At 47.7% G+C, this 25933-nt stretch overlaps 1 protein-coding gene across 6 annotated transcripts in view; it reads right to left on the bottom strand.

The window, feature by feature from the left end:
• RAD51B (RAD51 paralog B) overlaps positions 1–25933 on the bottom strand; it is a 975550-nt gene that overhangs the window by 228232 nt on the left and 721385 nt on the right. The window lies entirely within an intron of this gene.

A 25933-nucleotide genomic window follows, 5' to 3' on the forward strand; every position in this document is an offset into this window, starting at 1 on the left:
TGAGGTGGGCTAGGGCTTTGCTACTGCATGGTTCCACCACTCCTGGATTTTTTTCCCCTCCCCTCTTAAGATCGAGACAGAGAGGGAGAGTTAGAGAAGAAGAGGCAGCATCTCCCGTGCATGGTGCAACCATGTGGTTCCAGGGTCTTGATTCTGAATCCTCAAGCATGATGAAATGTCCATGATTAGCCTGTGTTTAGCTTTGACTCAAAGCCCATGGTTTGCACCCAATACCTTTGACACCTGATATAAATAATGTGATGCACCTGATGTAAACTGAAGGCATAAAGGCTGTTTGGAAGAAGACAATGCAGGGGCAGCAGAGAAGCAGAGACAGAGACAGAGACAGAGAGGAGAAGTTAGCATGGTAGTACGGTGGCCTGACGGTCTCCCTCTGTCAACCATGAAGAGAACAATAAAGGCAGGAGCAAACTAGCAAGCCCATAGCCTCTCTCTCTCTCTCTCTCTCTCTTTCTCTTTCTCTCCCTGGCTGCAAGTGTTTTTCTTCCACATGCTAAGGGCATCACTTCACCTGAAACTTTCTTTAGGCAGTGAGCCTGGCCATTGGCCTAACAGTGAGCTACTTCCCAGCCCCCTGAAATCTTTTTGTCCTAGCCTCTGAAATCGCACACCAATACTCCTGCCATTGTCTTTTGGTGCCAGAGATACCCTGCTTCAATGTGGGAGGAAAATCCATAAGGGCAGGCATATCAGAGCCTATCCTGGATGCAAGTTGCTCCAAATTTGTCGATGGATACAGTGCAAAGACTCTTTCAGGCCTTCAATAAATTCCTGGGGTCTAAAGGCATCCCTAAGACCAAGGCATTTAAAACAGCTAAAGGAATGGATACATATCTTAATAGGGGGTTGGCTGCTTCTTATCTGCCTCCCCATTCTTTCTCTTTCTTCTGACCCTATTCCTCTTAGTTATACCATCATTTAAGCAACTTCTTAGTCATTTGCCCTCTGTGAGTTAGAGAAAATCCCTTCTTGCTTTGTTTCTTCTGAGCTTGAACTGTGGGTTTTCTTATGAGTTTGACCCTCACCATAACCTTAACTTGTTATATTTCTTTGCCTGACAATTCTTAGGGTTCATCTTAGTTCTGGTCTTTCTCAGGTCAACCCTCATCTCTATAAGAGGGGGCCACTAGCAAGACTTGGGTCTCTACTGGGCAGAGTAGCTCTGAGACAAATGACTAGGTATTGACTAGTGAGAAGTAAACTAAACAGAACAGCCTCTGCCCTCATGGAGGTTACAGTTTTAGAAATGAAAAGAGAGGAGAAATATCATTAATAAGGAAAGCAAGGAAATAGTTTGCAGAGAGATTTAGAAAGTTCTTTGAGATGCTGTAAGCCCAGACTGTTCCTGAGTTTTCCGTAAAACTCCAGTGTCATTTACTTTCCCAGGTTCCAGCCATGCAGCTCCAGAAACTGAGGTTCCGAGGGCTTGTTCAGGCTCTCCGATTGCCCACTTTACATAAGACAGTAAAGAGACTCACCCAAGGCCTGCAATTTTACTTTAAAAGAGTGCAGGAATGTAGTGTTGGGCCTTTCACTCTTTTTTTTTTTCCTCCTTTGTTTCATATCGGAAATGAAAGAAAACAGCCCATGGAGATAGGATCTCAGGTCTAGAAACCCTAGCAGGTAATTTGGGAGTTGCAAACAAATCTCTCCTGAAATGCATTAAGCAGGTGAAGGAGATTCCAGCTTTGACTCTTAAACCACACCTTATCCTGGCCTGGCAAATAACTTCCTTCCAGCCCCAGGCAAATAGCAACTTCCACCCACCAAATGCCTGCAGTTAATAAACGTTCAACAACAATAAAAGCCCACCTTGAAAGAGGACTGATTGGAGGCTGAGATACCAAAGGGCTGCTCCAAGGAAGCCTCTCTTTGAGAGTGACACCCACAGAAGGAATATTTAGGCAAGGAAGCAAAAAGCTTGGAGTTGGGGAGCTGGGGATTGGGGGGGGGGGTGAGGGGAGAGCATGACTGCTTTCAAAGCTGAAGAGCAAGTGACCTAAGTCAAGATGAGGATTTCTCTTAATCTGACTTCCCTAGAACTACGCACCACATTCAGTTCACAGATGAAACTGTTACCCATCATTCACAAGCTTCAGAATGGCCAAACTCTCCAGACTCCTTCACTGGGCTACAAAACAAACCAGGTTTCCTGCTATGCAGGGCAGAACAAAAGATTCCAAAGTGGGTCTTTCTAAGAGAGACCACCACTTGATGGTGGGTGGGGAAATTCTCATAGTTCCAGGGGGATGGGGGGATCAGGATGACATTATGCTGCAGAGAACTCATCCAGCCCCCCCCTTCACTCCCATTTCATTTTACTAATTTAAAAAATTAAATTATCTTTATTTGATAGAGACATCCAGAAATCGAGAGGAAGGGGAATATAGAGAGTGAGTGAGGCAGAGAGACACCTGTAACTTAACTCCACCAATCATGAAGCTTTCCTCCTGCAGGTGGGGACTGGGGGCTTGAACCTGGGTCCTTGCACACTGTAATATGTGAGCTCAACCAGATGCACCACCTCCCAGCCCCCTACTCCCATTTTACACATCAGAGATGTTGAGAGGCCACACAGCTAATACAGAGCCCAGGCAGAATTCATATTAGGATTTGTATCATTTACTGTCACCTATAAGGTGATGATGTCCCCTGTGCTTTGTAACTAGCTCATTTCTCATGGGTTACATCCTTGTTAAAGAAGTGAAACTGTCCAATAGGGCTTCCCATGATGGACTGTCATAAGTGTCACCTGCCCCACATGGCTACCAAGCATTCAAAGTGTGCTGAGTGGGCTTGAGAAACCAGACTTTTTTATATCATAGGCCTGGATTTGAAGTTAAGTAGCTCCACATGGTAGCGGCTACTGGAACAGGCCACGCACAGTTCTAGGAGGATTGGGAGTCTTTCTAACAGCTTGTTTGGTGGCAGGGCAAGGGTTGCATGCAAGGCTGACTGAACCCAAAGACCTTGTCCTTCTCTGCTCTGCTCGCCAGTCAGGTGACCCGGCAAAAAGGGCCAGGGTGGGGAGTGGGGTTTACAACTAGCCAGATGGCAGGCAGTCCTCTTCATATAAAGCCGAAGTTGCCGTGAGGCAGGTCTGTGCTTGAACTTGCTTCTTCTGAGTACATCTCAGAGTACCAAAGGACCACCAGATGCCCTGAAGACCCTGCACCAGTGACTTCCCAGCGCCCACTGGTAATGGGCATTTGGCTGAGGACTTTATGACTCACAGGTCCCAACTGTGCTATTTAAATAGCAACATTTCCTCCCTCTGCCTCCTTTTACTTACCGTGAATTGGCAGCCAGGCAGTGAGCTCACTGGCCCAGCCTCACCCTGTCAAAACACATAGTTCTCAAAGCTTTCCATCTTAGGCACTGCCCCTGAGGTACAGCTCCCACCTGCCATGGGTGAGTGCCAATGTTTAACCCAAGCTGGGCCACCATGGTTTTTGTCTGCTTCTCTGTGCCCCTTCGCAGGTGTGTCTTTGCTATAACATTTTCCTGAGGCCTCCAGAGACACCCCCAGGATGCTCAGAACAAAAGCCGAAGTTTTCACTTCCCTGAGCTGACCTCTGTCTGCCCAGTTCTCTCACTGTTCCAGCTCCTGTCTCCTTGGTGGTCCTCAACAGATCCTCCTAGTCCCTGCTCTAGGCCTTTGCACACAGAGCGTTCTTTCTCATTGGAATACTATGTCCTTCATCAAAAATGGCTGACTGTCTCTCAACTCAACCTCTGCTCAGATGCCCGCTCTTTGGAGAGGTCTTCCTGACTCCAGTATCTCAAAACAGTGGACCCTTTGCCTCATCTCTTTGCCCCTTTTTACTTTCTTCAGGGCATTCCTCTCTAGTTGTTGTTGGTATCACATGTGTTTGGTTTGTTAGCTAGTTTATCATTTGTCACCTCCACTAAGGTGTGAATGGGGTAAAGAGAGATGCTGCCTTTCTTACTCTACCTCTGCAGCTACAATAGCCTGACACATAAGTGCTCAGTGAATATCAGCTGAATGAACCAAGGAATCAATGAACAAATGCATGCATGCATGACTGTTTACCTAGAGTGCAAGGGGTAGGTTGGGGGTATGTGTGTGGGCCCAGGCTTGGCTGGCTCTCCACATCCAGGATTCGGATCCTGAACCATGAGAAAGAAAGAGATTTGTTTGGTTTAATTTCCCTTACCCTGGGAAAGTTAGAGATCACAGATAATCCAAAACTCAGTGCCAAGTCCTCTGATTTATAATCGAGGAATTATTCACACAGAGGTAAACAAGAGAAAAGGACTGACAAGTGAACTGGAGGAGAATGATGGGAAACAGACCAGGGCACCCCTCTTCCCGCCCAGCCCATCTGCATGCTTCTCACTGGCCTAGATTCCCATCAGCACTGGCTGAAATGTGGATTCAGGGAACCTTTGATGATTTTGAGTCCCAGAAGCCTCTGTGCCTGGTTGACCAGGTGGTTATGGGAGTGAGGAGGAAAGTCACATCCTTATATGATCAGAATTTCTCACACCCAGAACAACAGCAGCTTCCCAAGAATGCCCAAGTTTGGTATTGTTCACAAAGCCTAGATTAAGAATGGGTTTTTTTCCCTTTCCTTCTTTAATGTATTAAAACCTCCAAAACCTGGTCTAGTTCCTGTAGTCACTAAATGGGGTGAGAGGGACTTAGGCTTAAGTCTCCATTTTCTGCTAAAGCAATTTCTCTCTTTTACCACAGGTCTGCAGAAACATTAGTAATCCCTGCACAGAGGAGGTAGACTATAAATAGGTAATGAAAGAAGGAACGAACGAATGAACAAATGAATGAATGAATGAATGAATGAAGTGGCAAAGGGAGAGACTGTGGCCTAGCGAAGAATGTTAGAATTGAGCAAACTGATAGTTTCCATGTGTTGGACCCTCTCTCTACTCAGGCTCTAAGACTTTAGGTTCCCTGTCTGTGAAATGAAGACCTGGACTAACTGGACTCCATTTTCCTTCCAGCTCTGACACTCCCTTGCTCGTGAATACCTCCACAGCTTTAATTTGGATTCATTCTTAGTTTTGTCATACAGAAGCAAGATTTTCTTCTCTGGAGACCATACACTGTTTTTACACACAGGGAATTATTTAATAGCAGTCCCCCCTTCAATATTTTTTTTTCATGTTTTCTGTGAAAGAACGTTCTGGAAGCTAGCCACCATCAAAATAGGAAGTAAAGGCACATTGCTGTTACCTTTATCAGAAAATGCAGATTTAAGCCCAAGTTCCTGTCACCCCATATGGTGACTGCAGGAGCTAGACCAGGTTTTGGAAGTTATGTTTTGTACAGTTAAAAAAAAATTACCTCTGTGGCTTGTGGGATTTGGTACTAATTTCCTTCCTTTCCACAGCTCAAGGAAGTGGAAATGCTTTTGTCAAAGGCTCGGTGCAGTCATACCTGCATCTGAGAAGAGTTCCTGGCCAGAGGCCTCCTGGTTATACCCAGCACTGACCCTGTCTCCTGTGATCTATTAAGCTGCAATGTGAGATTGACCAATTCTGATCACTCTTAGAAGTAATCCAGAGTTGAGGAGCCTTCCAATTTCTTCTTTAGCCTTCCCAACTCCTGCCCACAGCCTCCAGGGGCCAGGAGGAAAAAGAGCAGGAGTTCAGACTGCCTTCAGGGGATCTCGACAGACCAGTTTCCTAGATGTGAGGCTGGGTTTTGGCTGCTTGTCCTGCCTCTTTTAGCCTTGTGACAGCCCCCACACACATCCTGCACCCCAACTGGGAGGCAGAACCAGCCTTTTCCTGTAGGGGGAGTCACACATTGTATGGTACATAACTTCCATAAATGCAGGAGACCCTTTAGTGTTCCTCTGGGAAGAGAGGAACACTTTTTTTATGATCACAGTAACCAAGCAGCAGAATGAAAATCATGGCAGCCATCAGCCTCACAACCCCCCTGGCAAGCCCTCCCCATTATAAAAGAAGACCCTGGGAATTCAAAGCTCTCTGAAGCCCTAAGTGGCCTGAGCCTTGCTAAAGGCCTCAGGATGCTTGCTGATGGCTGATGAAAGAATTTTAACACTCCACTGAAATTCTCTTTTCCAAAATAACCACTTTGAAACCTGTTAATTACAGACACACAACCAACCCCCACCCTCCCCTCTGCTCCCCCCTCACCAACCAGGACTTGATTTTTTTTTTTTTTTTTTTTTGAAGGAGAGAGCCCAGCTTCTTCTAGGCTTTCCTCTTCCATGGGGCTACACATGCTTTGTGTTGGGTGAATTAGCTTCAGGAAGAGAATCCAAATTAATTAAAACCACATGGTCACTCCCCTTATCCCTCCCCCCTCCCCAGTCCCCAACCTCCCACCCCACCTCCCTCCCCTGGAGACAGGGGCCAGTTCAGTCTAATTTGGTCCAGTGTTTTTGTTTCCTAAAATCTGTCTTGGGCTCTGGGCCATTAATAGGTTGCAGCTGATTTTAATCTACATGAATCAGAGCCCTCACTTCTTTGGTTTTTTAGGAGATTACAAATTGTGTGTCCCACAAACGGGATGGAGGGGGAAAGCCCTGGGTGGGGGAGGAGAAGAAGAGGGAGAAATCCTGGAAGGCACGAAAACTCTGTTCTCCATTAAATCCGTGGCCTCAAAGGAGCCTGTGATCTCTCCAGGCTCAGTGAGGGGAGCCCTGGATGGGGGTCCTGCCACTGTGACCCCATGGCGGGAACACAGAACTGGGAGGAGGAGCTGGGGTGGACTGTGCAAACAGAATTGCAATGAAGGGCCTGGGTTAGCAGGGAGGTCTCTGCTCACCTATCTCCAGTAAATGAATGGCCCTGGATTTTTGCTGGGCATCTATTAAAAAATCTCAGTAAAGTAAGGGGTCACAGACCAAACAGTCAACTCTAGCTCCCAGCCTGATTAAAAAAAACAAAAGAAAGAAAGAAAGAGAGAGAAAAGGAAAAGAAAGGAAGAGAAAAGAGAAAGTCTGAGTGAGGCACAGCCATACCTGTTAATTTCTTTATACACTGTCTGTGGCAGCTTTGGAAGTCATGGCAGAGACCCCAGGGCCCACAAAGCTAAAAATTTGCCATGCACTCTTTTGTCATAAAAGTCTGCTGACCTCATAAACCCCACAGAAGGATGGAGCAGACCTCCCACCTCTGACGTGATAGCACACTGGGTCTCTGCACTACGCCGGGGTCTACTGCCTCCTGCAGTCCCTCTTCCAAAATGGCTTGGTGATTTAAAAACAAATTTTTTATTATCTTTATTTATTTATTGGATAGACACAGCCAGAAATTAAGAGGGAAGGGGGTTAGTAAGGAAGAGAGACAGAGAGACACCTGCAGCCCTGCTTCAGCACTCATGAAGCTTTCCCCCTGCAGGTGGGCATCGGGGACTTGAACCCGGATCCTTGTGCATTGTAACATGTGCACTCAACCAGGTGTGCTACCACCCAGGCCTTGCTTGGTGATTTTTTTTAATCCAAGAATGATAGAAAAAGATGCCAACACTCAAGAGACTTGGTGAAGGGCTCCCAGCAGCTGCCTTAACAACTCTCCATGTCCATGTCACAGGCAAAGAAAGAGTCCCTGACATCAAGTGAGGCACGCAAGGCCCCATGAGAAAAAGGCAACACAGTTGGGAAGGAATGAGCTTCTGACAGAAATCTCTCTCCTAAATTATTACTATTATTAATTTTTATTTTATTTTATGTTTACCAGAGCACTGCTCAGCTCTGGCTTATGGTGGTACAGGAGAATTAAACCAGGGACTTTGAAGCCTCAGGCATGAGAGTCTCTTTGCATAACCATTATGCTATCTACCCTTCGTCCTCTAAATTATGTTTATTAGTAATTCAATAAAGACTCATAAGATTTTAAGATAATATTGGTATAGTTCATACTACCCCCATCACCAAAGTTCTGTGCCCCTCAAGGATAACCACCATAATTTTCCAAACTTCTTAGAAATGAGTTGGTTGCTTTTTTTTTTTTTTTTGCAAGTTCATGTGTTTCCAATTCTCTATATTCTACATATGAGTGAAGCCATCCTGGTAGTTGTCTTTCACCTCCCTCCATACTTCACTAAACATCAGCACCTCCAGTCCTATCCATTTTGTTCTACAGGTTACAATATCATCTTTTTAAATTGCCGAGTAGGTACTCCATGGACTATGTCTCTCATAACTTCTTTATCTAGTCATCTGTCAAGGGGCATTTTGTTTGCTTCCATATTTTGCTATTGTGTATAATACAGCTATGAACATGTCCCTCTAAATTAGTGTTTTCATATGTCTGACAGAAAGATAATTTTTTGTGTTAGATGCTGATATGGAAACTGGTGTGTGTCTGTGTGTGTGTGTGTGTGTGTGTGTGTGTGTGTGTGTGTTTAACATAGCACCTTTTCCTAGGTGTAGTTACAAGTTCTCTCCTGTATGGTGTATGGTTCTACAAACAATCCAGTGTGTGTGTGTGTGTGTGTGTGTGTGTGTGTGTGTGTGTGTGTGTGTGTGTGTGTGTGTAGGGGGGTGACCAGCATCTCCCCATTTTGAGGTGATGTGTAGTATCAGTGGATGAGGGAGAGGAGGATCAAGCTAGACCTCAAAGACCCTTGGAAATCACCTTTGTCTAATGCCCAGTGGCCAGTGTCAAGTCAGTGGTATTCATCTCAGGTGGGCTTTGGGTCAGCCCTCAGTTAAGATCCCAGACTGCCTTCCCCACCTACCCCCCAACCCCCCAACCCCCACTCCCCACTCCCTAGTTGTGCCTTGGCCTTGAGTCACTGCCAGGCTGGTAGGGGAAGACTCAAGGAAGAGGAGGCCTATGTATCTGTGGCAAACACAGTGATAAAGTGGGATGCAGGGTGCTTAAAAAAGAACAGTGGAGGGCATTCCCACCTTTTCCCTCAAAGCTAACCTCTGTGTAGGAAATCTTGTGTGGAGCACCTCCAGTGAAAACACAACTGGCTGGAAACACAGCTGGGCCCCTTGCAAAGTGGCTAGGCACTGAGGAACTGCTGCTGTCACTGTGGGACAGGCAGAGGCCTGAGAAACTAACATACTCCCTGCAGCTGTTCTTGGCAAGAAAGTTGCTGCCTTGGAGCAGAAAGGGTAAGTGGTGGTCTCTTTCCACAGGAACTTATTTCCTCTAGGCCCAGGCTCAGACCCTGAGTGAAAAGCTTCCAGCTAAAGAAAGATGACTCTCCAGGTTTCTCCAGACTATAAGCAGTGACCTGGAATATCCGGGACAATGTTTGTGGGGGGGCCTCAGATAGATGCCTACATCAGTAGTGCCACACAGAATGCCTGTATTATATAAAAACAACCATCCTGTGCAAAGGGTGCTGGTCTGGACACCACAGCCTCCATCTTGACTGCTCACTCCACCTCCCATAGTTTGACATGCTTCTCCCAGAACTTTGTCCAGTGCCTCCGAGGAGCCTCACTGCTCACTAAAGTCATGGGCTCCCAACTTGACAAGCTCTGCTATTGTTCAGAGGTCTCCAAGTGACTAGAGATTGTGAATTGCTGAAGGTGACAGAGGGACTCCAACTGAGTAGTTTGCATTTAAAGGAAATTCCCAATGATTGCTTTGTTTTGCTTTTGTTTTTACTGGAGCACTGCTCAGCTCTGGTTTATGGTGGTGCTGGGGATTGAACCTGGGACCTGGGAGTCTCAGGCATGAATGTCATTTTGCATAAACATTATGCTGTCTCCCCAGCTAAAGGAAATCCCAGTCACCACAAGCAACTGAAGGCTGCCTGGGGAATGACTTTGGGCCCCATCTCATAAGGACACCAGACTCAGAAACCCCTTAAGTAGGGCTTAATAGGTCCCAAGCTGATGAGACAGTGCAGAACCTCTACTTTCTGTGAGCCTCCTAATATGTGTTCTCTGCTTCTACCAGGAACAGGGTATGTGGGTATAATCCTCAAGGCTCATTTTAGTCTAGACTTGGTATATATATTATTGCATAGAGACAGAGAGAAATTGAGAGAGAGAGACAGAGAGGCGCCTGCTTCACCACTTGTGAAGCTTTCCCCCTGCAGGTGGTGACCAGGGGCATGAGCTTGTGTCCTTGTGCACTGTAATGTGTGCATGTAACCAGGTGAGCCACCGCCTGGCCTCTAGACTTGGCTTCTTTTTTTTTAAAATTTTTTAATATTTATTTATTCCCTTTTGTTGCCCTTGTTTTATTGTTGTAGTTATTATTGATGCCGTCGTGCTGGATAGGACAAAGAGAAATGGAGAGAGGAGGGGAAGACAGAGAGGAGGAGAGAAAGACAGACAACTATGGACCTGCTTCACTGCCTGTGAAGCGACTCCCCTGCAGTTGGGGAGCCAGGGGCTCGAACCGGGATCCTTAGGCCAGTCCTTGTGCTTTGCACCATGTGCACTTAACATGCTGTGCTACCGCCCCACTCCCTAGACTTGGTTTCTTGATAGACTCAGGCTCTGTGTTCCATGGACCCCAGCAGTCAGGAGGTGTTTGGGCTAGGACTTGCTTGAGTGTGAACAAGAGGAGGAGCAAAGGCTCAGATGCTCCTGTGGCTCTCCCAGGTGCCCCTGCAGGTGTGGCAGAGACCTGCTATAGGAAGGTCCCCAGCCGTGTGGAAGAAGGAGAGAAGTTTTCTCTGTGGACTTTGCTAAGAGCTTCAGGTTTTTGAACAGAAGGGAGATGCACCTTGCTTCATTCACAGTACCTGAAGATTTGGTGTGTGCTGGGTGTCACTGGGACAAACACACTGACAAGACAGACTCTGTTGAGGCCGCCTACTGAGGAGTTAGTTTGCAAAGTGCAATTTATCTCCCCAGGTTAAAAATGTCCCCTTCCCACTCCCCCCCATGGGCACACCTGAGAAATGTCATGCCCAGCACCCCAGTTTTGCTGCTCCCCACTCCAAGATGCTAGGTCATCTGGGCCCTCTCACAAAGAATAGTGTTTCTGGGAGTCAGGTGGTAGCGCAGCGGGTTAAGGGTTAAGCGCAGGTGGTACAAAGTGCAAGGACCGGTGTTAAGGATTCCAGTTCGAGACCCTGGCTCCCCGCCTGCAGGGGAGTCGCTTCACAGGCAGTGAAGCAGGTCTGCAGGTGTCTATCTTTCTCTCCCTCTCTCTGTCTTCCCCTCCTCTCTCCATTTCTCTCTGTCCTATCCGAGGACAACATCAATAATAACTACAACAATAAAACAACAAGGGCAGCAAAAGGGAATGAATAAATAAATAAATAATTTTTAAAAAAGAATGGTGTCTCTAAGCCAAGCTCTTCTACCCATTCTGTGCCACTAAACAAAGCAGGCGAACCAGAATCAAAAGCAGAGTGAAAAAAAATAATAAAAACGGTTCATAAACACTTCCTGAGGCTGTGCTCGGCAAGGCAAGCTATGCGTGGGGCAAACCAGACTAGTTTAAAAACACATCGACATGCAAGAAAGCCAAACTTCTATTGGCCCTGTGGCTGGGCGTGAAAATGGCTCCAGAGCGGTGCAGAAGTTTGCAATCAGAGCTCTAGTGCCTCTCCCTCGTCAAGTGTATCTGGGCGGGGGGTGGGGTGGGCTGTGTATTAATATTAGAAATGGATTCCATTTGTCCTTCAAAACACACCAGGCAGTAGCCCTTCCCCCTACTCCCCCCACACACTTTTTTTTAAAGACTCTGCCCTCTTAAAATACACTCCACCTCAACCCACCTCTGATAAGCTGGAGCTTTCTGCTTTACATCATATTTTGAGTCGTGTAAACAAGAGTTGGTAACTAGCACAGGAAATGAACTTCGTAAGCATTGAATGTGTACCAACCTGTGGTGTGGGGAACTGCCAAGTTCTTTCCCTTCCCTTCCCTTCCCTTCCCTTCCCTTCCCTTCCCTTCCCTTCCCTTCCCTTCCCTTCCCTTCCCTTCCCTTCCCTTTCTCTTCTAGTAGAATGGATGACAAATTCCCAACTTTCTCTTGGCTTCACCTCTGCACTCTTGAATGCATGGACAGCACCATGCTTGTCTAACTGCAAAATGTGCCCTCCGTACACATGAATGGAGCTTATCCTCTCATATACCAGATACACTCCTCTTCCCCAACCTTCACTTTAGCTTCCCCCCTCATCTGTAAATTTGAGGGTTTAGGGGGTCGGGCGGTGGTGCAGTAGGTTAAGCGCACATGGAGCAAAGTGCAAGGATCGGCGTTAGGCTCTTGGTTCGAGCCCCCAGCTTCTCACCTGCAGAGGGGTTGCTTCACAAGCGGTAAAGCATGTCTGCAGGTGTCTTTCTCTTCCCCTCCTCTCTCCACTTCTCCCTGTCCTATCCAACAACAATGACATCAATAATAACAATAATAATAATCACAACAACTATAAAAAAGCAACAAGGGCAACAAAAAGGGGGAAAAAATAGCCTCCAGGAGCAGTGGATTCCTGGTGCAGGCACCGAGCCCCAGCAATAACCCTGGAGGCAAAAAAAAAATTGAAGGTTTAGGTGTGTGGGTGCTCCCCATCATGGCTTTAGACACATGAAGAATTTGCCCCTTTACTGTCCTTCCTCCCTCCCTCACAGGAACTCAGAGCCAAGCATGTTCATATTCCCATGTGTGTGTGCACGCACACACACGCACATTCCAATCGACTCAGTCACAGCCAGGACAGGCCTGGGTCTGCTTGCCATTGTTTCTCAGTCTCCTCTCACAAGGCTTTCATGCAACAGAGAAGAGGTCATGAGAGGCTGGCATTTCCCTTACTCTGAGCAGGGGCACTGAGAAGGCGGCTTTGGTGCCTTTGTCAGAGCATGTGTGGACAGCAGAGACCAAGCCTCCCCTTCCTAGTTCTGGCCTGCATGTGAGCACATCTCGTGAGATGGGTAAGGGCTTCTTTCTCTGCTCCCTTATCTGACACTGGGTTGGGAAGGTGGAGGCTCAGCAGAAGAATTTCCCAAAGTCCAATGGCAGCATCTTGCTTTGCCACCTCTTTCACTCCCAAGGCTCCAGGCCTGGGATGTCCAGGGTCAAAGAGTCCTATGAAAGCCTGGGTGGGAAGCACCTGGCAGAAGAGTAAAGACTGATGTGGGTCAAAACTAAAGGAGATGGAATGGTCCCCAAGCGCCCCACTCCCCACTAGGAATATTGGTGCTTAAGGAAACAGGAAATACTGAGGGTCCTTCATTTCTTCCCCAAGAGTGAATTTTGCAGTGCTAATGCAAATTCACTGTTTTTGCCTTAACATCAAGACCAGCCAATGTGTATGCTTCTGTTTTATTCCCAAGAGGCCTTTGGCTGAAACATGCCTAAGAAACATTCAATCTCCAGGGGCTTAGACATGGACAGAGGACATGCCTGCCATGGTGTCATCTACACACCACCGTCTGCGCATTTGCACAGCCGTGGTTGAGCCAGATTTCCTTCCTACGGTGCTCCACTAAGCACTGACCAGCTACTACTTATAAACCTTGCCCCTTTCTTCTGCTCAGTAGAGACCTTCATTCTTTCAAATGAAATCTACAAGAGAGCTGGGGTGTACAAAAATGACAACAGCAGAGATGCTGTGGTTGCAAGGGGAGACTCTAAAGTAGTTGCATGTGTTTGCTTGTGGGGGGGGGCGGGGTGTCCCAGTGGCTCCACCTCCATCCTGACCCTTGCCCCCCAGTTGTCCTTCAGGAGTTCTTTGAAGGTTTCTTTAGCCCCCAGTCTGAAAACTACTACCTACTACCGCAACATAGTCTTTGATTGTAACAACTGTTGAACTGCAGTACCCAAGGAAGCACAGGATGACTCAGAGCTGCTAGAGATTTGCAGCCCTTTCAAATTAGCATTTGTTTTGTCTTTTTGCAGAGCCAGGATCGCATGCATGCATCTCTTTCTCATTTAGACAGAAAAAGAGACACAGAGAAGCAAAGACACAGTTACCACAGTTCCAATGCTTCCCTGGTACCATGATGCTCAGACTCTCAAGCGCAGGGTCCAGAGTTCGCTACCTGGAACTGTATATGCCAGAGGGGTGCCCTGGTTCTCTCCCTCCCATTAATTTATAAATAAACACATAAATATTTTTAAAAGTCCATGTGCAATTATGTTATTATTTCAAAAGTTTATTGCCACCAGGGTTATTGCTGGGGCTCCGTGCCTGCATAACAAATTCACTGCTTCCAGCTGTGATATTTTTCCTTTCCTTTTATTAGATAGGATAGAGAGAAATGAGTTGAGGGGGGAGGAGGAGATAGAGAGGGAGAGAGAAAGAGAGACACCTACAGCACTGCTTTGCCACTTGTGAAGCTTTTCCCCTGCAGGTGGGGACCAGGAGCTTGAACTCTGGTCCTTGTGCATGGTGACGTGTGCACTCTACTGGGTGAGCCATCACATGGCCTATAGAGTCATAAAATGACATGACTGAACATGAACTAGCAACACTCCTTTGCCACGTCACTCCCCATTCCCATCTTCGGCTGCCTGGAGCTCTTGACCACGAGGAGCTCTTTTTTCCCTGACCGTCTTGGATGGAAGACAGCTTAGATACAGATTTCTCACCTGTGTCCTCAGAGATGAGCTTGTTTGGGGCTGCACCACCTAAAGTAAGTGGCTGAGGCCACTCTGTGCTGTCCCCCACTGTGAGCAAAGCTACTGCACGGCACAGAAAAATACCAGTCTGGGTGGAGGGCCAGATATGTGGCGAACCAAGGGGGAATCTACATGGTGTATGGGCCAAACAAGGGTGCCCACCCTTTTTACTGGACTTTCTGCCTTTTGTCCCCCAGACCTCTCAGGGAAGAACTTGGTTTCTATTTGCTCAGTGAGGAAACACAGCGGGCGGGAGATAACATCTGACACTGATTTGGGGGAACACGCTGGTGTTCCCAGGTCCAGCTCTTGCTCTGTTTGCTTGGGGAAGACTTGCTAAAATTTCTGGTACCCAAATCCTTCCCAGCCTAAGAGGAGAGGGTTCTGCTAGCAGGCATCCCCTAGTGTCAGTCAGGCTGGGCCACAGGGGTGAAGCTGTAATTAGAGCCTGCAAACCCTTTTTGCTGCCAGGATGAAAGACAATACTCTGGAGTTTTATGATCTACCTACTCTGCTTTTTATTGTCCCAGTTCTCTTCTGTTTTTTTTTTTTCCTTTTGGGGGTCCGCGTAAACTTTATGAGGTATTCATTTCAAAAAAAAGAGGCCTCCTTGCACCTCAGAGCAGGATTTTATTGGGTGCCTCGGAGCATTTCTTTCCATAATCCAGACCCTCGAATGATCTCTTCTCGTCAGGCTAAAAGAGGCCTGCGTGCGTTCTACTGATTGGTTTAGTTCATTTGGTTTCTGGTCCATGCCTTGCCCTGGAGATGGTGCAGGACTGGGAAGAGCAGGGGAGGTTAGGAACTTTGGGCCAGACCACCAGGGGGTTAATTCCCTCTCAAGTTCTGCACCTATCCTTAACCCACTTCACCTCTAGGAACTTCCCTCTGCACCCCCCCCCCCATGAAATGGGAATTATTCCCTGCATCTTGGGGGAAAGTAATAAGAATGAATCCTAGTGAATGGTAGGTGGGAGCAGAGTAATGCTCAGCTGCTCCCTTTCTTCTGTTTAATATTTTATTTATTTTGGATAGAGACAAGAGGGAAATTGATTGGGAAGGAGGAGACAGAGAGGAAAGAGAGAGGTGGGAACTGTGGGCTTGAAGCAGGGTCCTTGTGCCTGGTGACGTATATGCACCACAGCCTGGCCTGCTTCCCTCCCCTTTTAAGACCGAGTTTCTGGAGTAGGGAGAGGAGATAACTTCATATGCAGGTCTGTTTCTTCTCAAAGTCACCTGACTAGTCCTTGTACATTCGTTTCTGGAAAGAGTGTCAACTGGCTAAACCAGTGGTGCTGGAACTTTCTTGTCTAAGTTACCTTTGGTTTTCCTGAGCACCCTGGTTCCTCCATATACTCCAGCCTGCACTCAATACCTCCACCTCCCCTAACATCTATTTCTGAGAAAAAGAAAAAAAAAAAAACTCCTCTGTGCCTTTAAAAACATATTTAGGGACTGGGTGGTGGCTCAGCTGGTTGAGTTCACTCAAGACCATGCTCAAGGACCTGGGTTCAAGTTCCCAGCCTCTATCTGCAAGGAAAAGCTTCATGAGTGGTGAAGCAATGCCTCAGGTGTCTCTCTCCCTCACTATCTTCCCCTCTCCTCTCATCTGTCTTTATAAAAAAGGAATTTAAAAAATTATTACTGCCAGGAGCAGTTGATTCATTGTGTAGTTACCAAGTCCTAACAATAACCCTGGTGGCAATAAAAATATCACTTATTTTTCAGAGCCAGGACCTCATGCACACATGGCATGGGCCTAGGACACTGCATTTGGGGAGAGGGAGAAAGTGGAAGGGGTATCATAGCACCAGAGTTTCCCCTAGTGCTGTGGTACTCCCATATGGTCCTAGGGTTTGAATTTGGGCCATATACATGGCAACGTATGCACCCTATCTTGGTGAGCTATCTCACTGACCCCTAATTTTTTTGTTTGTTTTGTTTTGTTTTGAACACAACCAGAGGGCCCTGCTTTGTGCACTGCTGGGGACTGAACCCAGGGCCTTACTCATGCAAGTCATGTACTTAACTGTTGAGGCATCTAGTACGCCATTACCATTCTTTTGCCCTATTTATTTACTTTCAGTGCTGGGTAATGAACCCAGGATCTGCTACCTGCACAATACCACCAAGTTATCTTCCAGCTCCATTCTCTGCACTACCACCCCTACATTCTCTGTGGTCTCTGTGTTATTTTCTCCATATTTCCTCAGAGGCAGGGAGCAGGGTGGGAAAGAGAATCATGGGAAATAGACCAGGGAACTCGCTCAGTCCCCCATCTGCATGTTTCCTGCTGGCCTGGATTCTCATCAGCACAAGCTGAGATGTAGATTCAGAGAACCCTTGGCAGTTTTTTCAGTCTTAGAAGCCAGGTTGCCAGCTTGAAAGAGAGGGAGAGACAGAAACCAAGGCATCAGTTCTACCATCCATGAGTTCCTGTGTAGACCCCCATAGGCTGGGGATCAAATGTAGGGCCTGCGGCACGTGCTCTATTTGCTGAGCCATGTTCCGGGTCCCCTTCCCAGTCTCCTGAGGAGAGCATGGTGGTAATGACCTCACTTTGCTGCACCCACTTCAGAAAAAAACAAACTGAGGGCTCCCTCAAGTGCCAGTCCTCTGACTTCAGGGCAGGGAAGGGGGGGGTAACCAGGTCAGACCAGGGAGGCTGAGGCTGACCCAGAGGGACCAGTCCACCCAGGCAGGAAAGACAGCCTTCCAAGAAAACATCAAGTCATAGTCACCCTCATTTACCAGTTCCAGTCCAGCAGATGCCCCCAGAACATTCCCAGGCAGACACCACTATTCTTTCTGAGAGAATCACATAGAAAGCATCACTGAGGACCCCATCCTTCCCCGAATGAGGCTCCTTGCTGCTTCTCGGGTTGGCAGGGTGGGGAGTGGATGCCAGGAAACTCTCCAACAGATACCACAGAGGCCAACACACTTTAAATGAAGCTTCCGATGTTGGGAAGGGGCTGGGCTTCCCACAAATCCCCCAGTGGCAGGAGCTTTGAGGCTGCCTGCGAGCCTTCCTTCCCTGTGTTTGTTCTTTCTGAAGTGCCTGGGAAGCCAGGAGTTATTTGTTTCTGAAAGGTAGGCACTCATCAGGTGGGTGGTCTCTGCGTTCTTTTCTGTGTGCTTTGATTCCCTCCCTCTTCTTTTCAGACCCACCAAGGGAGTTCTTTGTCCCCCCTCTTGCTGCAGTGCTGGGAGCCTGGGATGGGCTGCCCTGCGCATCTGTGCTGGCCTTTCCCACAGGCCCCTGCAAAGGCAGCCTGCTTGCTGTCAGTAAGCTCTGGGCAGCCCTGTGGGGGGAGCGAGGCTGCAGCTGTGCACCTCCTTCCTTCCACACCAGGCTTTGATCAGCTCGTGTGGGGACTGCGTGCAGCCTGACCTCCCCTCTCCTGTGGTCTCTCAGGTGGAAAGATCTGTCCTGTGGCTTCAAAGGCTGGCCCTCCTTCGGGCCGGGACTGATAATGGCTCTCATTTGGCCGCTGTGTGATCTCTGGGCAGCCCCTGGCTCTCAATTCACAGGCTAAGACTTGTTTGCTTGAATTGCTTTGGCCAAACCCAAACCATCTTTCTGGTTGAGGAAGCTCATTGACATCCTCTCCCATTGAGGCCCCTTTGATGGCTTGGTTGTGGCCTGCAGCCCAGACAAAGGTGACCCAGGCCACCAGAGCTGGGCACCTGGGCGTTGAACAAGACAGACTTCCAAGGGATGCCAAGGTGGTCCTGAGCTTGTCTCTCCTGCCCAGGAGGACTCCTCAGCTCCTCCCTTCCTGACGCTGTGCTCAGGGCTGAAGGCGGCCACGCTTTCTGCTCTAGTTCCCTGGAGGAATCCAAACATGACCCTCCACCCACCCTGCTGCCCTCCAACTCCCTCCTGAACCCAGGCTGAGTGTGGCACAGACTACAAGGCCCCCGAGCTGACTGTGATTCCTGAGAACTAGAGCTGCTCACTGTCTTGAGGAGAGGCACTAGGCCAGCCCAAGCTGGGAAGTGCTGTTCCTGGCCTGTGTGTTCCAACGGCTGTGGCCTTATGGCCTCAATTCTCAGCCCAAAGGGGTAAACAACAGCTAACTCAGCCATTCCAGTGACTGCTTTCAGTCGCCCCCCCCCCCCACACACACACACACCACGACCCTATGCTCCAGCCTCTCAGCCCCCTGGCTGGGTGAAAGGACAAGGACTGGACACTAGAGCCATACCAGAGCTCCCACCCTCACCGTGGGGATGGGGTTAGGCTGCATGCTGCCCTCTGGCTTCCTTATATTTAAAATGAGGGAGGCCAAAGGCAACAGGAACGGCCAGGAGAGCATCCTTCTTCCTCAGCCTGATAGTGCCTCTGTGTTCTTCCTTCCTTTTGATCGTACTCAAAACAACCCTGCCACAGAACAATGAGCCCAGGAGGAGGCCGGAGGGGGTGGTTATTATGCCATTGCCCTGTGGCATGGCCTGGCCTGACTTTATCTTGTGCAGAGGTCTGCATGGGAGGAAATCTGGCAGGCCTTGAGGTCAGTTCTCTACTCCTGAGTTCCCTCTGACACAATGACACAAGGACACAACACTGATGCTGGAAGGACTGTGGAGAAGCTGTCCTGTGAGCCACACCCCAGTCTCAGCTGCAACAAGAGGCTGGAACTCTGGGACTGAGGGGCTTGGATCAGTGTCTGTTCTCAGCATATTTCCCTCTTTTGTAAAAAAACTTTTTTTATTATTATCTTTATTTATTTATTGGATAGAGAGATCCAGAAATCAAGAGGAAAAGGTGTGATATAGAGGAAGAGAGACAGAGACACCTACAGCACTGCTTCACCACTCACAAAACTTTCCTTCTGAAGGTGGGGACCAAGGGCTTGAACCCAGGTCCTTGTGCATTGTAACATGTATGCTCAACCTGAAGGCTGGTTTGCCACTCATCTGCCCATAGCAGGCTCCAACCAGGTGTTCTCAGTAACTGTAACCTCAGTCAGTCCATCACCCAATCTGGACTGACAGTGCTGTTTATTAAAAAAAATAAACAGCTGGAGACACAGCATTAAGGTTATGCAAACAACTTTTATGCCTGAAGTTCTGGGCTCCCAGGTTCAATCCCTAGCACCACCACAAGCCAGAGCTGATCAGTGGTCTGGTTAAGAAAAAGAAAATAGTGGCCAGGTGGCTGTGTATGTTTTACAATGCTCAAGGACCTGAGTTCAAGTCCTGGTTCATATCTGTAGGAGAAAATCTTCACAAGTAGTAAAACAGTGCTGCAGGTCTCTCTTTCTCTCTCTCTCTCTCTTTCACCCTCCCTCGCCCTCCCTCGCTACCTCCCTCCTTGATTTCTCTCTGTCTGTATACAATAAAGAAAATATAATAAATAAATAATAAACAGATTCAGAGTCAGTAGAACACTAGAACCTTGGTTCAAGCCCAGGCCACCACATGCAAGTGACTGCAGAGAGGAAGTATCACAAATTGTGCAGTTGTTACATGGTGTCTCTCTTCTCAGTGTCTCTCTCTCCCTCTCTGTCTCTGTCTTTCACCCTCTATCTAGAATAAAGAAAAAAATGGCTGCCAGGAGCAGTGGAGTCATGTAGGCACTGAACCTCAGTAATAATAATAACCCTGAACCTCAGTATTAACTCTGGTAGCAATAAATAAATAAGTGGAGAAACAGGTCCTTTCTTATCAGTCAGGTGGATGCTGTGGGATCCTGGTCCAGTAGTCTTTGTTGGGGTCAAAGAGGTAGATCCATCTGCTGTCATTCACAATATGACCTTGAACAGGCTATATGACCTGTAAGATGGGATGAGAGTACTAACCAGCCAGGATTATGTTAAGGATTAAATAAGAGCAAGTAGATAAATGACCTTGCAGATATTAAATGTTGTATAGAGTGTGGTCATTAGCACCAGTTCAAGTGGATGTGAAGGTCTGCTCTGACTTCCCCCATCCTGAGTTGTGGGCTGGAGCCCTGAGGGGTGAACATATGAGGAAGTAGCATAATGGCTACACAAAAAGACCTTTATGCCTGAGGCTCCAAAAGGCCCAGGTTCAATCCCTAGCATCACCAAAAGCCAGACTGAACAGGTAAAACAACAAAAACATGGTGAAGTCAGTCCACAGTACAAAATTAAGAGTCTCTCCACCACCCTCCTCCCACGCACACGCACACGCACACGCACACGCACACACACAGCAAATCCAAGGCTGAGCTCAGTTTCCAGGCCCCCAGAACCCCTCTTCAGCCCTATCATCTCTCTGCACTTCTACTGCACTAGGCCCCTACAGCTGCTGTGACAAGTCATCACTGCCCCAGTGGGTGCAGACAACAGAAATGCAGCCTGTCACAATTCTGGGAGGCAGAAGTCACTAGCAGGGCTAGGAAGACTGGTAAACTCCCCAAAGATGCTAGGGGAGATCCCCTCCACCCCCAAGTACTGGTGGCTTCAGGCATCTCTTGACTAGGGGCTGCAGAATTCTAGTCTCTGCCTCTGTGATCTCATGGTCTCCCTTCCTCATGTGTCTCTCCTCGGTATCTCTTTTAAGAATGCCTGCCATGGGATGAAGAGCCCTCTATAGTAATCTAGGATAATCTGATCTCAAAATGGAATTGCATCTGCAAAGACCTTTTTACCAAAGAGGGCCACAATCACAAATTCCAGGGATTAAAATTAGGGAAATTTGGGGGTCGGGTGGTGGCGCAGTGGGTTAAGCGCATGTGGCGCAAAGCGCAGGGACCGGCGTAAGGATCCCGGTTCGAGCCCCCAGCTCCCCACCTGCAGGGGAGTCGCTTCACAGGCGGTGAAGCAGGTCTGCAGGTGTCTATCTTTCTCTCCCCCTCTCTGTCTTCCCCTCCTCTCTCCATTTCTCTCTGTCCTATCCAACAACGAATTGTGTCAACAAGGGCAATAATAATAACCACAAGGAAGCTACAACAAGGGCAACAAAAGGGGGGAAAAATGGCCTCCAGGAGCGGTGGATTCATGGTGCAGGCACCGAGCCCAGCAATAACCCTGGAAGAGGAAAAAAAAAAAATTAGGGAAATTTCTGGAAAGGGGGATCCACCATTTAGTCTATGGTACCCATGGACCCTGTCAAATGTCCCATCAGATGATAACTTGAATAAGTGCTCCTTGGTTTCCCATATGACCTCAGGAAGGAGCCATGCTTTGTCATAGAAGAACATCTATGGGGGGGGGCAGGCAGTGGTGCACCTCATTAAGTGCACACAGTACTATGTGCAAGGACCCAAGTTCAAGCCCCCACTTTCCACATGTAGGGTATTTCATGATCGGTGAAGTAGGTAAGCAGGTATCCCTCTTTCTTTCCCTCTCTCTATCTTCCCCTCCCCTTTCAATTTCTCTCCATCCTATCCAATAAAGTAGGAATCAAATGGCCACCAGGAGCAATAGATTTGCTATGTAGGCACTAATGTTACTACTACTACTGATAATAATAATAATAATAATAATAATAGAGGAAGAAGAATATCTATGTTTACTGAAGACCCTGGCAAGGCTCAGATCAGAGCTGTGTCGAAGAGGCTTCTGGGCCAGCTGTATGAGTCTCCTTCTAGCTAAGTCTCACAAGAAGCATTAATTCTCCTAGTGTGCCAGCCCTTTCCTTTTCCTTCTTCATGGTCATCCCCCCAGGCCCATTCACAGAAAACATTCAGAAGACCCCGTCCCTTCTCAAAGGCCTCTTCTGGCCTCGCTCCCTGACATTGATCTTCAGTTCCTCTTTCAGTCCCTTATCCAGCCATAAAGATCTATATCTAATAGAACTGACACTGTCCCCAGAGGTTCCCAGGCCTCTCTCAGGCAGGCCTTCCAGCCGTAACCGTAGATACATCAGCTGCCAGGCTGTGAGGGAAAGGAAGATTATCATGCAATAGACTTTTCCATTCTTCCCTTCAAATAAGACATGCATACTTAAGCACAGGTGGGGCCCTTACAGGTGATTTCATGAAAGAGTGCCATCTTCTGTGCTCTCCCTCTGAGGAGTCTAATTTTAGGACTCTCTGCTGATGACCTCACCTTTTGTCTCCACAGTTACAATTAATAACACTGCTTTGGAAGCTCCTTCTGTATCTTGCTCACATGTTGATGTGTATAGAGTTCAACTTTCAGGACCATGGGAGCTCAGGCACTGGGCAGCATACTAACAGAGAGCCACATGCTTACTAACTGCAACTAACTCTGGGTGGAAAAAGTCACCATGACAGTCAGCAGCCTTGAGAACAGAGTGGTGGTGAAAACCCGAGGAGAGAGCTGAAAATGAGACATGGTGGGCAATGCAATACAGCCTGGTCCTTGCTTACTTCAGGAGGGCATGGCCAAGAGAAAAGTACAGGGGGTCGGGTGGTAGCACAGTGGGTTAAGCGCATGTGGCACAAAGTGAAAGGACTGGCGTAGGGATCCTGGTTCGAGCCCCTGGCTCCCCACCTGCAAGGGAGTTGCTTCACAGGCAGTGAAGCAGGTCTGCAGGTGTCTCTCTTTCTCTCCCCTTCTCTGTCATCCCCCCCTCCATTTCTCTCTGTCCTATCCAACAACAAACAACATCAACAATAATAATAACCACAGCAAGGGCAACAAAAGGGGGGGAAATGGCCTCCAGGAGCAGTGGATTCATGGTGCAGGCACTGAGCCCCAGCAATAACCCTGGAGGCAAAATAAAATAAAATAAAATAAAAGTACAGTCTCTTGTTCTCTAAACCATCCTTCAGCTTGTCTGCCGAGAGTACCGCATGTATTCTCCATAGGAAGCCCTGGTTGAGCTCCATGGATGGTGGACAGGTACTGTGATGTCTCTCCTCCCTCTGCCCCCTCCCCAATCTCTTTCTAAAACAAACAAAAACTTGCCCCGAGGAGGCAACTCAGCAGTGATATGTTATGCAGGTATGCTTTAAGTCCTGAGTTTATTTCCCAGTACTGCATTTCAAAAAAATAATCTGACTGCACTTGCCATTGCTGGTGAGAATGTAAAATGGTTAAATTACTGTAAAACACCACCTGGCAGCACCTCAACAAAGTTAAAACTAGAATTATTCTATGAACTATCAATTCTACTTCCAGACATATAACCAGAACATTTGAAAACTGGTATGCAAATAAATGTGCATAGCTCTGAGTTCATGGTAAGCACTGTACACAATTGTCAAATGGTAAAAGCAACATTCATGCTCTTTGATGAATATATCGACTGACAACAGGCAGTGTTTCCATACAATAGAGTATTACTCGGCCATAACAAAGAATGAAGTTCTGATTCATGCTACCATGTGGGCGAGCCATAGAAACGGGTCAGAGAGATAGAAGTCAGACACAAAGCCCACGTACTGTACAGTCACATTTCTATAAAATATCCAGGGTAGGCAAATCCACAGAAATAGAGCACAGATCGGTGGTTCCCACAAGCTGAAAGGGGAGAGAACAAAAGTATCGCCTAGTGGGGGTGAGGCCTCCTTTTGAGGGGATGTTTTAGCCCTAGATACAGGTGGTAGAGCCACAACACTCAAGATGTTCACTTTAAAATAACTCCATTTGGGGCTGGGTACAGTGCACATGTTACCATATGCAAAAGCCTAGGTTCAAGCCCCGGATCCCTTTCTACAGAGGAGAAACTTCATGAGCAGTGGAGCAGTGCTACAAGTGTCTCTTTTTCTCTCCTTCTCTGTCACCCCCCCCATTTCTCTTTGTCTCTATCATAAAACCTAAGAAAAAGGAAAAAGAAAAAAAAAGGTTACTGGGATCAGTGGAGTCATCGTTCAGACAAACAAAACCCAAAATTCAAAAGGAAAAATGTTATGTGAATTTCAACTCAATGAAAAGAATCACCTGGACTGTTTTTGCACACACACACACACACACACACACACACACACACACACACACAGCCTGAGCCTTGAGAGTTTCTCACTCCCCCAACCTGGCTTCCTCCCTGGGCTGACCCAAGGCCCATTCTCAGAGCCACAACACTGAATCAGCTGATGGTGCAGGCTATTGCTGGGTTTGCCCTTGATCCCACTTCTGAGGCGCATTCTCTCAATTTCATGACTAAAGCTGAGTCGGCTTGGTGGCAACCAGACATCTGAGCAGAGGAAAATGGGTGTGGGTGCAAACACCTGAGGGGTCAAACAAAACATTGTTTCGAATGTTTTATTCCTGAGGCTGCACACTGACTCTTGCTGGGCAGCATTAATTGGTTTGCAGATTCCCCTTGTGGTTAAGACAACAGGTATGTTAATAAACGTGTATGGTAATGGAAAGATTCCTGGGGGGGGGGGGTCTTCAAGGCCCATGTAAAACCCATTCACAGTTCTCTTTGAAACTGTTGTTAGTTGGAGTTACAGGTGAAGGAAATGCACGCTCCCATTATTTTTGCCCCAACTTGATTTGAGGCATTTGGATGGAGATTTTTGACTCTGTTTCTAGAACAGACAAGACTTGAGAACTTAGAGAAGAAAACATGTCTGTAAGTGTTTGGGACATGGGGACTCCCCCCACCCCTACCCCCCTTGTTAGCCAGGACAGAATGTTCTAAGCCTGATGATGATGGAACCGCCATCATTCATTCCTGTACTCATTCATTCGCTCACTCAGCATATGGTTCTGCCGTGTGCTACCAGGCAATGGAGCAGTCAGAAAGACCTGGCTCCTGTACTTGCTAATCTATAGCTCAGGGAGAAAGTGAAGGAGGGAGGGAGAGAGAGAGAGATAGAGAGAGAAGACAGAGGCTGGAAGGACTGAGCCCATCCTATAAGCACTTGGACAGGGCCTAAGGGTACTGGGCTGGGCAACGAGAAAGTGCCCCCCCCCCAGCTGGTGCCAGCTGAGCTCAGAGTAGGAGCTGGAGACAGGTGATAAGCGATAAAGCCAAGGAAGCATGACCTCTGCCACTGGCTCAAAGGCAGGACAAGCAAAGGCCCAGCAGGGGAGGGAAGGGAAGGGGCAGAGAGGAGGGGAGGCTGTCCAGGCACAAGTGGGCGAGAGAGGCCTTGAGTCTGAGACACATCTTTCTGCTGACTTTCTTCTTGTTGCAAGAGCAATACAAAAAATCTCCAATACATGTCATTTCCATCAGTGCCTTCAGTGGGGTATTCCCTTTTTACAGATAAAGGCAGTGGGGGCTCTCCATGTAACAGACAACCCCCCATAGAGGACTGCACACATGTCCAGAATGACTAGAGGTTGCCCCAAGGGGAGGCAGGGGAGAGAATGGGTTCATGGAGGACAGTGGATTGTTTTTTTAAATATGCCTCATTTTGAGAATATTTTATTTTTGTTCATTATTATTTATTAAAGAAAGACAGAGAAGTTGAGAGGGAAAGGGGAGATAGAGAGGGGGAGAGTAAGAGAGAGACACCTGCAGCACTGCTTTACCACTCATGAAACTTGCCCTCTGCAGTGGGGACTGGGGGGCT

The sequence above is a fragment of the Erinaceus europaeus genome, chromosome 16 (genome assembly GCF_950295315.1).
Source record: "Erinaceus europaeus chromosome 16, mEriEur2.1, whole genome shotgun sequence".
In the NCBI taxonomy this organism is placed as follows: domain Eukaryota; kingdom Metazoa; phylum Chordata; class Mammalia; order Eulipotyphla; family Erinaceidae; genus Erinaceus; species Erinaceus europaeus.